Source organism: Bos indicus, chromosome 2 (genome assembly GCF_029378745.1).
Source record: "Bos indicus isolate NIAB-ARS_2022 breed Sahiwal x Tharparkar chromosome 2, NIAB-ARS_B.indTharparkar_mat_pri_1.0, whole genome shotgun sequence".
Classification (NCBI taxonomy): domain Eukaryota; kingdom Metazoa; phylum Chordata; class Mammalia; order Artiodactyla; family Bovidae; genus Bos; species Bos indicus.
The window spans coordinates 79,950,106-79,967,226 of record NC_091761.1 but is presented as its reverse complement, the minus strand read 5'-3'; the positions used below and the strand labels follow the sequence as shown (position 1 = coordinate 79,967,226).

General features: G+C 42.3%; 1 long non-coding RNA gene across 1 annotated transcript; it reads right to left on the bottom strand.

Annotated features, from left to right (window-relative positions):
- Window positions 1–7: 7 nt before the first annotated feature.
- On the bottom strand, window positions 8–16,766 carry LOC139176736 (uncharacterized). Its single transcript, XR_011561163.1, has 3 exons — window positions 16,481–16,766; window positions 11,229–11,318; window positions 8–570 (listed from the first exon to the last, which is right to left on the bottom strand). It is a non-coding gene; the product is annotated as an uncharacterized lncRNA (long non-coding RNA).
- Window positions 16,767–17,121: the final 355 nt, after the last annotated feature.

Below are 17,121 nucleotides of genomic sequence, written 5' to 3'. Positions count from 1 at the left end.
AGGCAAAACATCTTTATATACCACAGTAGAAGTATTATCCATAAAATAAAAAATTGATTAATCAACATTTAAAACTTCTGCTCTTTGAGGGACAATTAAGAAACTTTACAGACATAAATCACCAACTGGGAAAAATATTTGTAAAATATGTCTAATGAAGCACTTATAACAAAAATGTATAAAGAACCTTAAAAATGCAATATTAAGAAAACAAACTATCCAGTTTTTAAAAATGGCCAAAGTTTTGAACAGACACTTTACCAAAAACGGTGTATGGGTGGCACACAAGGACATGAAAGGTATGCGACACTGTCAGTCACTGAGCAAATTAAAACCGCAATGAGGTATCACTATACAAGTACCTATTAGACCTGCTAAAAGAAAAAAATACCAAGTGCTGATGAAGATATGGATCAACTGGAGATGTATGCACTGCTGGTGGGAATGCAATATGACATAACAGCCACCTTTGAAAGCTGTCAGTTTCTTATTAAGTTAAACATACACTTACCCCAAGATTCAGCTATCTCATTTCCCAGGAGAAGTGAAGACTTTTATTCACATGGAAACCTGTAAGTATATGTTTACAGTGATTTTATTAATAAATACCCAAAAATGGGAAACACCTCAAATGTCTTTCAACTGGCAAATTGGTTAAAAAAAAGAAATGTGCAGCCATACAATGGAGTACGACTCACCAGTAAGAACAAACAAACCGATGATTCATGGAAAAACTATCAGATGTATTAATGCTAAGTAAGTAAAGCTATATACAGTGTGATTCCTCTTTAATTCCTTTTTTAAAGTTTATTTTTATTGAAGTAGAGTTGATTTACAACGTTGTGTTAGTTTCTGCTGTATAGAAAAGTGAATCAGCAATACATATACATATATACCTTGTTTTTAGGATTTCCTTCCCAGTTAGGTCACCAAAGAACATTGAGAAGGGTTTCCTGTGCTATATAGTAGGTTATCTCATTAGTTATCTATTTCACACATGGTAGTGTCTATATGTCAATCCCAATCACCAAATTCAACTTGAAAAGGCAAAGATATTGAGAGAAAACAGATTGGTGGTGGCAAGGGCTAGTGGTAAGGTGAGGGTGACTAGAAAGGAGAACAAGGGAACTTAGGGGGGTGATGCAGAGTTCTACATCTTGATTAAGGTGGTGGTCATACAACTGTGGGCTCTCCAGGCAGCGCTGTGGTAAAGAATCCACCTGCAGGTTTGATCCCTGGATTGGCAAGCTCCCCGGGAGAAGAAAATGGCAACCCACTTCAGTATTCTTGCCTGGAAAATTCCATGAACAGAGGAGACTGGTGGGCTATAGACCATGGAGTCCCAAAGAAACAGACCTGACTGAGCATACACACACACAAACACACACACAGATGCAACTGTAGCACTTGTCAGAAGTCATATAACTGTACATTTAAACAGGGTGAACTTTACATAGTATTGATCATATATAAATTATACCTCCATATGCTCAACTTTTAAAAGAATGAGAGAGGGAGAAAGAGAGACTGTGTGAGCAAACAAAAGAGACAATCCAGGGCTCCGAGGAGGTTAGAAATTCATCAGGATGAAATGGCTAAAATCTCATTCCTTTTACTTAAAAAAAATGAAGTCTTTTACCACCAACATCATGGTGGGAAGTTCAGGAACAGAATGATGTAGGCAAATGAGCCTGCAGGATGGCTCAGCCAGCGAGGCCAGCAGCATGTATCACAGAAGCATCATACCAAGGGAGGCAACAGAATCCAGGGTACCAGGATTCAGGTGAATGGAGGTCCAAGCAGGAGCTGCAGCCAGGACATAACAGAGAACTGGGCTGGTTTGGACTAGCCCTGAAGGAGAAGTGAGACAAGCTCCCCTTTCCTCTAAAAGTAGCAGAGAAGATAGTCCTTAAATGGACAAAAGCAGACACTTGGACTATAATTCAAAAAACAATCCAGTCTCAGATTTTTTCTTCTATTACATATCAAGTTGTACTGAATTCATCTTTTACAACAGAAGTATAAACAAGCCCAAAGTCAAGAATTTGCTTGCTGTTTTTCTACTTTGTGAATTATCACCGCTCTAGCAGATACATTAAACATTTGTTTCACTTAAAGCTGTAAAAAACCATTAAGATCCATCTTTGCATTGCTAACAAATATGATGTCAATGCTGTTAGTTCATATATAAAAAAATGGATAGCATCTTCTCATTTTTTTTAAAATGATGCAGGGTTTGACTTGGATAAGAGTTCAATGGTGTTCTTTAAAAATACTTTTTACAAATGAGTTAGGCTCAGGATTTTATTTAAGTCAGCTATTCACAAACAAGTATCCTAAGGAAAACTATTTCTACTGTGTAAGCTGTAGAAAAGAGAGAGGAAGAGGAAGAAGGGTGGTCAGATCAGTTGGAAAAATGTGGCAGTGTTTCCCCTTGGAATTCATGATGCACCTTGGTGCTAAAGAACCTTCCAGGAAGCAAGCTTGTTTAACTATACTGGGGCCACATACATTTTGCCAGGTGTCCAGCACAGATCTTAAGACAAGGAGGCATTCTGTCTCTTGTTTTGAATGAAGCCAATATTTCCCAAGCTTTAACCAGAGAATCTTTTCTTCTAGAACATCTGTTTTAACAACCTGCTATCAGTGTTTTCAGAAACTTCTGAGTCAGCTATTAAAAAAAAAAAAAAAATCAATGTGGAAATTTAAAAGGAAAATTTACATTGCCCAATAAAGAAGAAAAGAGAAAAAAATTTACTAAAAAATTCACCTGATATCCTACTGTCAGATATAGTCACGTCTTTCCTCTGCCATTTAGAGTTCAGCTAAAATTTGGTGAGTTTAGCAGTTTTCTAATTTGGGGCTTTTCCCCTTAGGCCTCAGGAAGTTAATTCAAATGATAGTCTGACTTTTTCACCACTATCATGTCATGTTTTTAAATGACAGGGTGAAAACAATAACGTGAAAAGCTACAAATTATGCATTTTATAGGGGATGGAAAAGTTCAGTTAATCATAGTCCTTTTAAGATTGATTTTCACAACTTATCTCATTCCAGAAGGGTCTGGAAATAGGAACTGTCAAAATAGATTAAGGAAGCCAGTCTTCAGTTCTGTAGATCCATTAGATAACGAGGGTATCAAAAATCTTGTAATACAGCTCAGTTCTTTAGGGGGAAGCAAGGAACAAGACAGGGTTAGAGGTTGCAAAGTCTTAGGAAAGGCTTTAGCCTGATGGAAACATTATCCCCATGGGTGGGCCCACCAGGATGTATAGCCCTCAGCTTCCTCCATCCTCCTTGACTTTGCTAACAGAGTCAGGGCCCTTCTCTATTTACCTGAGGAGGCTTACAGGGAGGCGCTGACAACATACACTTGCCTGCGCGCAGTAAGAGCACTTCCTGCTTCCTCCTTTACCATCTGGATTTCATAGAGGATTTCCAAATGCAGGGAGAGGGAGGAGCCCTGGATGTTCCAGGCTCACGTTGCCTAGAGCATGAATGACTCAGGGTTCTGTCAGAGGGGCAGAGTCACTCTATGTTTCAGGATAAAGTACCTTTTAGAGGAACTAGATCTCACACAAGTGTGGGAGCAGCTGGGGAAGTGAAGGTGTGAAAGGGCACATTGGGGGATGAAGTGTCATAAACTAGTCAAGCAGAGGAGTTAATCATGTTTCAAGGACTGAAGGGCGATTGTGAAGTGGGGTTGTGATGAGGTTTTCAGGGAGCTCTGGCCTTTGTTTCTGCTGTGGGTCTGTAGCCTGGTATCTGGCAAGGGGCTCGGGGCTGCTGGTCAGCATGGCCAGTTGTCTGGATGCAGAGCAGAGTGAGGATAAGCTTTGCCCATCCTTCACTACACGGGACTCCAAAAAGACCCTCAGAAAGTGACAGCCATGGCCTCTCTTCTGCCTTTCAAATCTTGTGCAGTTTCCACTCCTGGTCAACTCTAACCTGGCTCAGGGCAGGAAGAGGATCTACGGAAACAAAGTTCCCACCCAAGGTAACTTGGCATAGCGCAACCCACCACATATAGTCTGCACAATCGGCAGACTGAAAATGTGAAATATGCAAGAGGCCCCTCTGGGCAACATGCAGAATTCAAGGTCAACTTCTGCAATGCTCCACGAGCTCCTATTTTTTTCCAGGATAGCACTGAAGATGTTGTCTTTACTTGTGTGTGCTCAGTGGCTCAGTCATGTCTGACTTTCTGTGGTCCCATGGACCTTCCAGGCAAGACTACTGGAGTGGGTTACCACCTTCTACTCCAGGGGATCTTCCTGACCCAGAAATCAAACCCACATCTCTTGACTTTGCTTATGTCACTGATAATCAGAACATTGCTAAACCTCGAAAGGAGTGTCAACAAAATGTCATCCACAGAAGAATATTCTGCTCTCTCCAAATTATTCTACTCCATACCTGGAGATGGCCCATGGAGACATCCTTCTGGCTTCCACAGGAAAAACCTTGGACCCTAGCATTAGTGAAAGCTTTTATTAGCAAAGGCAGTTACCTGGTCTTTCTAATTTAGTTCTCTCTATATAACTTGAGACAATGGAAGAGATGATCCCTCTCTAGTTCTGACATTCTATAATTCTACATCTATGGAAACCTAACATCTGGAGCGGCAAGTCTGCCATTTTCATGCATAGGATGAAACTCTGCCAAAGAAAACCTCCAGCTTATGGAAAAGAAAAAGCAGTAGTCATCTTTTCTCATTAGCTGCACCAGATTCCGCTACCTCAGCTACATGCTGGTTAGTCATCTCCAGTAATAACCTCCACTCCCAGCTCCAGGCCGCTGCCCAGGCTCAGGCTGAAGTCTGTGGTCATGAGTCACAAACTCTTAGAGCCAGGAATCGAAACGAGACCACGAAAGGCAATTTGCCTTCCCTAACTGGTTTCCTAAGAACGGGTTCCATCCCGAAAGAAAAGAATAGTATTTGTGGCTTATGAAATACCAAGTTGTATTCCCCCTAAACGCATGGCTCCAGATATAAGTTTTAATCTCCAATTGGAAAAACGGAGATTTTGGTTTTAGTTATCACTGTCAGTTGTTGGAACCAGAGCTCCTTCGTGGGACATTAGGTCACAGCAAATGCAATGCTTAACAGAACACAATCATTGACACAATCTGCTCCTGTCTGGGAAATGTGATGAGGCTGCTTACTTGTCCTTTTGGAATTTTCCTTTTGCTTAATTTTAGGACATGAATTAAAGCAAGGCTTTGCAGTAGCAGTGTCCTTCTAAGGCCATCCTACCCGTCCTCTCTCCCCACAGGTGTGTTCACCTGAGCTCCTTGCTGGAATTCTACTAGACATCTAATAAACACTCACTGACCATCCTCTCTCTCCTGCTACATGAGAAATAAGAAGGAGGTGAAGCCAGTCCTACTTTTAGAGTACCACACCCAGGGCAGCCTCCACTGCCTAATTTCAAAGTTTGAGAGGAAACAGGAAATGCAATTTGCAGACTATAAAAAGAGGCTTGGAGAGGATCAAAGTTTGGATAGAAATGGAAACCCAAGTATCTTCTGCAAAGCTAGCACACTGGGCCCCAGGGAATGGCAGGGAGTGGCTATATGGACAGTGTTACTGCCAGAATTTGGCCAAGGGAGATAAAGGGCAAGGCTGAGGGTGGGAGTGTGATCCTGGGAATCTAAAATAAGTACATGAGAGGAGAGCAGCATAGAAAACAAGGGAAGAGGCCAAGGAGAAGCGAGGAAGACCACAAAGAAGCAGTGCAGGATTTGAAAATCGAGCAAGCTGATTCATGATTGGTGATCTTGCTCAAAGCCCAAGATGAGCTGTTTCTAAGACCTCCCATGGGAAGGGGAGAGGAGTGGGAAAGTTTTCCCAAAAGATCCCTTCCAGCTTCCAGGGGAGGTGATGTCCGTGCTGATCTTAACAACTGGGTTGGAGGGAGTTAGTGATACTACACTGACTAGGAAGCCAGACAGCTGGGCGCCAGCCAGTCCCCACGGCATACTATTGTGTCATCTTAGCCCAAGTTGTGCCTTGGTTTCCTCATCTGTAAAGTTTATTCAGTCAACACATCTTTGCTGAGCTAGGCAGCATTCTGATAAATAAAACAGACAGAAATCCCTGCTCCCTATAGCATACCTTTTAATGGATAAGAATAATAATCATAATAATAGTCATAATAATAATACCCAACTCAAGAGGTGGTCATTGAAGATTAAGGAGCAAATACATATCAAGCACACAAAACAGTCACAGCATATACAACAGATGTTCAACAATGTTATTATTTTAATTGTTAGGTGGGCAAGAAGGCAAGGGCATTCCAGTCAGAGTACAAAGAATGTGGTGAATATGCAAACAGTAAGGAGTTAATTATGGCCACTTTGATGCAACCAGGGATAAAGATAAAGTTGGAGAGTTGATTTAGGACCCCAGCTCCCTGAGCCCTTAGCACTTCCTACACATCTTCAGAGGTAGCAGGCTTCAGGCTCTAGACTTTACATTTCAGCTCAGTTATTCAGTAACTTGCTTCCTGTGTGACTTTGGATAAGTAACTGGAGCTCTCTGTGCTTCTGTTTCCTGTAAATTGTAGTAACGAGATCTATTTCACAAAGTTGGTAGGGGATTAAGAGGGTTAATACTTGTTAGCTCTTAAAACCTGTGGTCACAACTCAGGGAGCATTTAAAATACCTAAGCTTCAATTAGTCATTCTTATCATTTTTATTTCTATCATCTTCCTCAACTCTCTAGTTTACCCATAGGTTCTACAGTTATTCTTCCTGTTTTGTTTTGTTTTGTTTTCCTTCTGTCTCCAACACAACTCATCAGGAAATTCTGCCTTTACCCTTTACTAGGTCTATGGGATGCTTTCTTTTCCCTCTAGGTTTTCTTTTCTACTCTAGGCCCTTACTGTCTTGTTCCAATAATAGAGCCGCAGTTTTCTAGTTGGCTTCTTTTTCTGAAGTTATCCTTTATCCCAGGATGTTTTCACAAAGCTGCCAGAATTATCTTAGAGAGCATCGTGCACATGTTTAAGAATCTGTAATGTCTATTGCACATATTCATCTTATCCTGGCATTCAGAATAATTGCATAAGCCCTGCCACCCCAACCACCACTACCACTTTCCTACAATTCCCCTACCCCCTCTAGTGGGGCTAGCTCAGGTGCAAGACAGAAAAGGTACTTTGCCCTCAAGATATTTGACTACCATCTGCAGTAAAATCCTTGTTATAAGCCAGGGTCTCACCAGGAAACAGATGGTACATTCAAATTGGATACTTTAGGTACAGTTAATAAAAGGACTATTTACAAAGCTTTGGGTAGGATTTAGGGAAACAAATAATGGGGAGTGTAGTACCCCAGCGGTTGCAACAGTCAGGAGCTGTTATCACCCACTAGGCCTGGAGATTTAAGGACAGAATGTAGTTACCAAAGTGGGACCTTTAGTAGAGGGATGTGGGCAAGACATGGTAACCTAGCAAACAGAAGGGGAAGAAGAAATGCTCTCACATTCTTTTTACCCTCTGATTTTCTCTGAATTCAACCAGAAGCCAGAGAGTGTGGTGGCACATTGAAACAGCTCATACAGATCAATTTCTTGGACACAGAGCAAGGTGATGAAGTGGGAAGAGTAGACCAGGAGGAGCAAATGAGAAACACTCCTGCAGAATCATAATAACAAATATAAATCTATGATGACCCTACAGCTGCACAGTATATAACATGCACAGTCAAATGCAACAGTCCTGACACCGTAATATGGTTAGGACCACCTCCACCTCCAATCACATTATACTTCCACCCCCTAGCCTTCACCACCAAGGCCAAGGCTTGACCTAAAGGAGCCTCTGTACAAATCAAGAAAATGTGTACCTTCCCCAAGACACGACTTTTATTTGATGGAAAATTTTGGAACATGCTGAGTTTGGTAGAATAAGATGTCTTACAGCCATCTGCTAGAAAGTGTTCATTATCATAAAGATACAAGCCTGCAAGGATGCATATACAAGGACAGCAGCGTGAGGAGCTCTGCAGACCCACTCCCCAGAGGAATAAGCAAAACTCGTGTAAACTATTAAAACAACAGAAACCATATTTAAAGTCTCTGGAAATTGTCCTAAATGAGGAAACCTTTCTTTACTCAAGAAAATTTATTAAATTTTATTTCAAAATCAGAGAGATCCTGAGGCATCTGAATCAACAACCCATTTCTTCCCTCCCCCTCACCCCCAACCCCCCACCACCCCACCACTTCCCCTGCATCTCAGCTGAAGGGAAATTCCACTACAGGCAGGTGTAGCCAAGATGGGGCTTCCTCTCCCATCAGCTCCCTATCAAAAGTTACTATATCTCACCAGGAGAGCATTTCTTATCCCCTCCAGGTCTGTTAAAGAGGCTAGATTCCTTGTGAGTGTGGCTGAGAGGTTGGGGTCTCTTCTGAAACTCAGCTACCACTTAGAAGACAGGGCTCTAACCCAGGCATGGAACAAGAACCCTGGAATGTGATCACCTTCATCCCAACTCACTGATGGGGTTGAGGCTGTACCCTGGAAGAGACAAGCTGAGAAGAGGAGAGGCTCTCACCCTTCCCAGCATGCAGAGTCATGGCTTAGATGTTTTGACCTGGGGGAGACAAAGTCCATAAGAAAAGGGAGCCCCCATGTGCTTCTTAAAGAAATCAACTTTATTTAAAACAAAGTATAAAATGGAGTAGGACAGTGGGACCTGTCACTTGTACCTTGTACCTCCTGGGTACAAGTCTCCCATTTCTTCTTTGTAGGATACAGGCCTCATTCAGCTTGCTAAACCTGCTGTCATTCCAGGGTGGTTCTGTACATACCCAAGTTTTCACCCTCTGAGGAGCAACACTGCCAGAGGGTGAGACAGAGGGGGAAACAGACTTCACTAAAATAGTCTAACCAAGTTACTAAACAAACAAACCATAAAAACAAGCTCCAGAGACAAGAGAGGGAAATTGGAATCCAGAGTTGCTACAATTGCTGTTACCTAAAACACAGTTTTCAACAACAACAAAAAATTATAACACAGGCATAGGAAGAGGAAAATGTGACCCATACATAGGGAATGAAAGAGCAGACAACAAGATCTGCCTTGATAGGGCCCAGATGTGGGATTATACAAAGACTTCAAAGCAATCATTATAAAGATATTCAAAGAACTAAAGGAAACCATGCTTTAAAAAGAAAGATACGGTGATAATGTCTCATCAAATAGAAAACATTAATAAAAGGATAGAAATTATTTTTAAAAAACCAAACGGAAATTCTCAAGTTGAAAATACAGTAACTGAAATGAAAAATTCACTAGACAGGCTCAACAGTAAATGTGAGCTGGCAGAATAATGAATCAGAAAACTTGAAGATAGATGGAGATGGTTCAGTCTGAAGAAGGAAAGAACATGCAGAACAATTGCTAGAGCCTTAGTGAAATGTGACACACGTCTAAGTACAGCAACATGTGCATAACTGGAGTGCCAGGAAGAGAGGAAACAAAAAGAGCAGAAGAAATAATGGCTGGAAGCTTCCCATTGTGAATGACAACAGTTGAGATGTGATGCTTTGTGTGGTGCACAGCCTGCGCAGCTGTACAGGCAGTCTGAATTTACCGCCAGTCACCACCACCATTACCATCTCTGCATCCCCCCCCCCACTTTTTTTTCCTCCAAAATAACAATTCTGCTCTATTCAGGTCAGTCTAAATTATCATCTGAACTTGTCTTAAGTCATTCTAGCACATATCTTTTCCCTTGTCAACTCCTATTCTTGGCTCACCCTTCTGGTTTCTTTTTATTAGTTACAAGCCTATCATTTCTATCAAGTTCCCAAGCCCACGTATTTTTATCTGACTATATATATTGCTGACATGCTTTCTGATTGTTCTAACATTTTATTTAGTTGCCTGACAGATATTTATTGAATGCCTATTATGTTTCAGACATCATACTTGGCAGTAGCAAACAAAAAGACAAAGACGTCACCTTCATTAGGCTGCACACGTGTAGGCAAATAAAGAGCATACTTTTAGATAGCAATAGGTGCTCTGTGAATATAAAGCAGGGTGACAGAGGTTACCTGGGGGGAGAGAGTTGTCTTAGATAGTGTGCAGAGACGGCATGGCTGATATTTGAGCAGAGAACTGAATGAAGACCAGGAGCCAGCCAAGTAAGTGCAAGGAAAGAGGCAGGGGAGACAGCAGAGGTGAAGGCCTCAAGGCAGGAACATTCATGGTGGGTCTGAAGAAGAACTAAAAAAGACAGTGTGATAGGAGATCATTAAACCAGCAGGAAAAGAGTAGGAGTTGAAGTTGGAGGAACAGTTGGTGGGGATGGGGGCTCCATTGTATAGGGCCATATTGGTGTGCCCTGTCTGTCCTTGGGAAATCTGGTTGGGAGTACTTCTTGAAATAACCCATGTTCTCCCTTATCCTCTACCCAGGCCCTATCTGTCCAGTGAAAGGAGGGCAATTTTTTAATATGTAGACCTCAGAGTTTCTGATCTTGAAAAGGAGAACTGTTAGAGCCAAGGGTGAGGGCCAGGTTGGGGAACAGGACCAGGGGCACTGAGGGTTAGAGATCAGCGACAATCACTCAGGGTGGTAGGGCCCTAGCAAGTCGACAGATAGATTTTTTGCGTAAGCTTAATCTGTGTCAAGACCTTTATATACACAATGCCATATAAACTTCACTGCAATCTTGAGACACAGGCTTTATCTTCCTGTTTCACACAGAAAGAATCTGAAACACAAAATACTAAGTAGATTGTCCGCAATTACCCTGTTGAGGGTAAAGCTAGGATTTTAATCTACATTTGTTTGGTCAAAAGCCCAGACTTTTAACCAACCATTATCGCTTCTGTGTCGAATCTTACAGGTTTTATAGGAGGCCCACCAGAAAAACAGTAGGAAAAGGAGGAAAGCAGTGAAGGAATTTAGTAGGAAGAAATCCTTAATTCCTATGACCTGTGAATATTTTGACCACACAAGTAAATATTATTGTTTATGGTCAATCTGTTCTTTTTATTTCATATAAGGTAGCATTTCAATGAGAATTGACTTGAGAGTAGAAGATAAAATCCTACAGTTTTTATTTTAAAACCAATAGCAAGGTTTTTTTTTTGTCTTCTTAGAAAACTGCTATATGTTGGTTTGTTTAGTTTAGAAAACACAGAAAACAGAAGAAAACAAAAATCACCTAGTGAATACTCATTCAGTTTAAGTGCTGACATACCTGTTTAGAATCTTCTGGGTCCTCATTGTAAATTCTTAGTAGAATCTGCTTGGTTCAGCTTGGATCATATTTGTTCCTTGAGCCATTCACCTGTAGCCAGGAAGGTTAGGATCATATAGTGATATCAGAGTTGCAGAGACCCACCCCTTTGGGTTTTCAGAGAAGGAGATCATGAAGGACCCAAGAGGCTATGAAATTTGGTTGTGGAAAGCTCTTCCTGAAGGCAATGCTGTTGGGGAATGGGGGGCATCTAGCAGGACCAGAGACAGATGAATTTGGGGCTGTTGCACCTAGGCAAAAAAAATAGGCTCCTGCACTAAGTAGTGACTATTGGATGGAGAGCTGAAGAAGGAAAAATTAGGAGGGAGAACCAACCAACTACCTTTGGTGACTGATTTGATGGGGGAGATGAGACTGGGTTTAGGTAAGAGGACAGGAAAACTGGTTAACAAGATGGTGATTTTGAGGTGCCTGTGGAACAACTAAGAAGATGTGTCCCATGGGCAGTTGTGGGCAGTTAGAGCTTAAAAGAGTGATCTGGGTCGGAGTGAGGTGGTGGTTCCAGCTGGGAATGAGGATAAGATAATCAGGGAGGATGTGCGGAGTGAGAAGCCAGAACCCAGGGAGGGCTACTAATGGATAAGGGGCAGTCAATTAGGAGTCTGAACAGGTGTGACTGAAGAGTTGAGAACTAGCATGGAGTGCTGTCATGGAAATCAGCAGAGAGTATTGTCAGGAAAGTTGACGGGAAATGCTGCAGACAGATCCAATGACACAGAGCCTGGAGAGAATCTTTTCAACCTAGCAGCAAGGTAGATTCACTGTGGGGAGGGGTAGAAAGCGAAGCCCGGTTGTAGAAGTGAACACACTGTGAGAACAGAGATGATGTGGGAGGCCTTTCAGGAAGTTTGGCCATTAAGGGAAGAAGACAGGATAAGGCAGAAGCCAGAATAAAAGAAATATGGATAGATGAAAGAGAAAGAGTGTGGTGTGTGTGTGTGTGTGTGTTTGTGTGTGTGTGTGTGTGAGAGAGAGAAAGAGGAGGAGAGAAAGGGAGAGAGGAATGTGGCTAAGTGCATTTAGGAAGTTTAATAAAGAATAAGATGCAGAAGAAGGGATCCTGAGCCCAAGCGAAAAAGATGGACCAGTGCCTTAGAGGATGGGGAGGGGTGAGTCTGGGTGGCAGTCAGTGTGCAGACCGATAAGCAGTGGGTTGAGGATCTCTGCCTGGTGGCCTCCTTTTTCTCAGTAACCAAAGAGACCACGTCATCTGCTGACGAGGTGGGAGAAGGTAGGCTAGGGTTTGAGGAGTATGAACTCTATGTGTGCTGTGCTTAGTTGCTCAGTCGTGTTCAACTCTTTGCCACCCCATGGACTGTAACCTGCCAGGCTCCTCTGTCCATGGGGATTCTCCAGGCAAGAATACTGGAATGGGTTGCCATGCCCTCCTCCTGGGGATCTTCCCAACCCAGGGATTGAACCCAGATCTCCCACACTGCAGGTGATTCTTCACCATCTGAGCCACCAGGGAAGCCCAGTATGAACTCTCTGCCATGTGAATTGGAGACATATAGAGACATTTCCTGCTGACATCAGAATCTGTGATGCTGTGGTGACCTCTGTCTGAGCAGCAAGGACTTCTCTGTAACACAGAACTCAGCAGCCCAGGCTGAAGAAAAAGAATGCATATGATTAGAATGGTCAGATTTGGGGGTTTTGCTGAATGTAGGGGACAGAATGGCAAAAAGGAAGGGGTAATGGGCATAGAGAAGAGGAAGTAGGAAGTGGGAGAGGAGGAGTGGCCAGGGCCAAGGTGGGACAGCAGGAGCACAGCACTGTGTGTTTAAAATAATCTAGTTTCTCCATCCAGGAGATATTGCATGACCGTAGATGACAAAGCCTTGACTCTTGTGCTTTAGTGTGCTTTAGTAACTCTGTTAGGCTTAGACAGTCTAGTCTCTAGCTAAAGGCTCTCCCAACCACAGGGGTAATAACAAACTAATAATAAGCTAATAATAAACATTTCTGAGCCTTTTGGAACATTTGTGCTAGTGGCTTCTCACAGTTTGCTGCTGCTGCTAAGTCGCTTCAGTTGTGTCCAACTCTGTGCGACCCCATAAGACGGCAGCCTACCAGGCTCCCCTGTCCCTGGGATTCTCCAGGCAAGAACACTGGAGTGGGTTGCCATTTCCTTCTCCAATGCAGGAAAGTGAAAAGTAAAAGTGAAGTCGCTCAGTCGTGTCCGACTCTTAGCGACCCCATGGACTGCAGCCTACCAGGCTCCTCCGTCCATGGGATTTCCCAGGCAAGAGTACTGGAGTGCGGATGGTTTACATCATTTAATTCCACTCCAATCCGGTCCTTATGTCTGCTCTTACCCTCACTTACAGAGGATATTTGGATTCAGAATCTAATCAACTCCAACAACATATGAGCTTGGCTGATTTTTAAAAATATGCCCTTCCCCCAAATCAACTCCAAACAGGGTGTTAGCTTCATCTACTGAACATTCTCCTAGGATTCCTGACAGACTTGTGCATCTCCAAATAACCCAAAGAAGATGACATATCAAAGAATACTCATTTTAATTTCCATAAACTGTAGGAACTGGAAGAGAAGGGGTCCTTAAGTCTGGCAGAGGAGACAGGGCAGGGAAAGGATGATGGAGAATATCCTCAAGGTGCCAAGAATCCCCCAGAACTGCAGAGTTTTAACTGAGGTAAATCTGGCCGGAAAGCCCTGAAATGCCTTAAATCTCGAGCCCTTTGATCAGTGGCTTTTCTGAAAACTATTTTTCCCGCCGCCTGCCCGACACGTGCAGGGCTGAGAAATCTTATTAAAGACCTTTCAAAAAGGCTCCATGTCTTGGAGCATCTGCTTGTGGTATGCAAGAGATTATACATGCTTGATCCTGACCAGAGGGACCCAGCCAGCTCCAGGCTCCATCAGGGAGACAGGACTTCAAACGGGAGGTTCTCAATTAAGGAAACAGCCTTTCCTGGCCGTGACTCTGAATCTCATTTCTAGCACAGGCTCCTCTGGTTAATGATAAGAAGCCCGGGATAAGAGCCTGCTTGTGTCCTGAATGGCTTCCTTCCTGAGGGAGGAGGGAAAAAAGGAGCGAAAAAGATTAGCACAAGCATCAGGCTCGTGATTTAGCTTCCCTTCTGAAAAAATTTTTTTACAAACAGCCCTTTACCATCTGAGGCTGTTTGGATTTCTCTTCTCACATTGCCCCATTCAGGGTGTGTTTTATTTTCTATGGTTGACCCTGTGGATTGTGGGGTAATGTATCCTTTTTCTAGAGAAGGCACTTAATGGATTAAACCTGAAAAGAGTCAGTGGTAACAGACATCCATTAGAGAGGGCTATTTACATGCAGTCACTCCTGCAGTTTTTGAAAAGCACAGAATTAAGAGAAAAAATTGCTGGAAAATACAATCATTAGAGTCCTTTGTCCCTCCAGGCTCCTCCTCTTCATACCCCTCACCTGCTGCAAGGCAGGGGAAGGCACCAAGGCACTTCTAGGGATTGAATTTGGGAGGGTGGGCATGGTTTCTGGGGTGAAAAGGACAGTCAGGACCAATGAAGATTGTGAGGCTTTACCATTTTTCCATTCTGCTTCTGCTATGTCTCAGGGTCTTTTCCACGGGTGCTCACAGAAACTCTCTTGAACAATCTGATTCAGAACAACTTCTACAATTCTTTACAAAAAGCAGATGGCTTGATATGAAGTTTCAGATTCAACTTTGTGCGTTAAATCAATAGCCCTGGGCCAGAGAGTAACTGACAGAGAGCTTTGAGAATTTTACATCTCCTTCTCCTTAGAGAATTGTCACTTTTGAGTCCTTCATTTAAAGGACTATGTTATGATTTGTCATGTTGGAAAAATCCACACATTGAGAACCTTGTACTTTGTGATCTTCATAGAGTTAGTTTATTTAGCACAGTTGTTAGCCAGATACATCTTACTCGTTAATGGAGAGGGCTGGTAGAAAACACCAGATTTACGTCTTTTCCAGGTCACATTCATTATGGATGCAGAGACTGGATCTTTGTCTAATTTGGAGAAAATACACAGATGAGAGGAAATACAGGATCAATGCTCTCATGTGTTAAAAGATAAACTGAGGCATATTAAAACTTTTAAGAGTTTGAGCAAAAATCAGTTCAAAACAGACAGCATCCAATTTAGCAGAAAGAAAGGAGCTCTAGGGAGCTGTACAGAAGGAAAGAGGACTACAGACAGGAGGGAGCAGAAACAAGGAAGTTATACTAGGCAAAAACGTGGGTTGGTTGGTTACTGTAAGGTCACTTTCCTTTAGGAGTTGTCAGGGGTCTATCAGGCAGATTATCTCACTAGTGCTGATCAGGTGATTCCTGAATGACTGGTTTAAGATTATATTTCTGGGTGAACCCAGTATGTAATTAAGACTTAGTTTGGGCCTGTGGTCTTGTTTTTTTTTTTTTTTTTTTTTTAACACATCTCAAACCTCAAACCTACATCTTTAAAGTAGAAAGGCTTGGGGTTATAGAATATAAAATTAATAAAAATTCAAAAAGCTTCTATTAAATTGTGTTGACAGTCTAAAGCAAAATGAAAATCAATTCAACAAATATTTATTGACTATGCTAGATGCTTCTGGGACTAAAAGATAAATTCAACATGAACAAATGTCAAGTCCAACATTTAGGTTGGATCAATTGCATAAACTCACAATACATGGTACATGGATGAATCAATTAGGAGGTCATGTGAGAAAGGCCTTGATCTTCTGACATAGCTGGAAGACAGCTGATGAACCCTTGGGTTGCTCTAGCTGGGATACAATACTGTTTGAAAAAAATTTAAGTATAGTTGATATACAATATTATATAAGCTACAGGTTACAATACAGTGATGCACAAATTTTTAAGGTTATACTCCATTTATAGATATGGTCCAACTCTCACATCCATATATGACTACTGGAAAAACCATAGCTTTGACTATATGGACATTTGTGGGCAAAGTGATGTCTCTGCTTTTGACAGAATGGAGACTGTTTAACCTTGAAAAGATCTAGTTTAGGAAAGAACAACAATCACAGAACTGAGTAAGAGTGACCTTCTCTACATCCTTTAATCTCTGTCTCTTACAGACTAGAAAACAGGCCCAGCAAAGGGAATCCCTTGCTCACCTCCATCTACAGTCATGCCTAAACCTGCTAGTTTTATTCCATAGCATCAGGTTACATAATCCCAATACTCACCCTATAGCTCAGGTTATGCTTCCTGTCAGCTGGCTGATTCCTGTGGTCAGAAGAATGGACCTTCCTTGCCCTGAAAGTAATAGGAAAAAGACCTAGAGTTTAATTCCTCTTCCATCCTTCAGGACAACTCAGATGGACCTCTTGGCTAAGCCCTCACCCATTAGGTACTCTCTCCTTTTAGTTCCCACAGCTGTCTGCTAATATCTCACTGTAGCATCTTTCACACTGAATTTTAACTATGTAATGAGACTACATGTACGTTCATCTTCCCACTAGACTCTGGCCATGTGGGCTAAATGACTCAGACTCAGCTTGGCTGACGCTGTTCCCAGCACCACAAGTGACTCCTCCTTTTGACCAGGGCTTCCACACAGCTCGACTGCCTTGGGGTAGTCAGGCTCCAAGAGCAAGTGTTCCCAGAGTGCACAACCTTTTATCACCTTGCTTCAGAAGTTACATAACGTCATTCCCACCATGCCTGCCAAGATTCTGGGGAGAGGGGCAGAAACCTCACCGCTCTATGAGAGAAATGTCAAAGAATTTGCAGTCATGTTTTAAAACTATCACCTGCTGACAGAAAATAAACTAATAAATATGTGAAATACTAGATCCTACGTCTAGTGGTGACTAACTTTGACCAA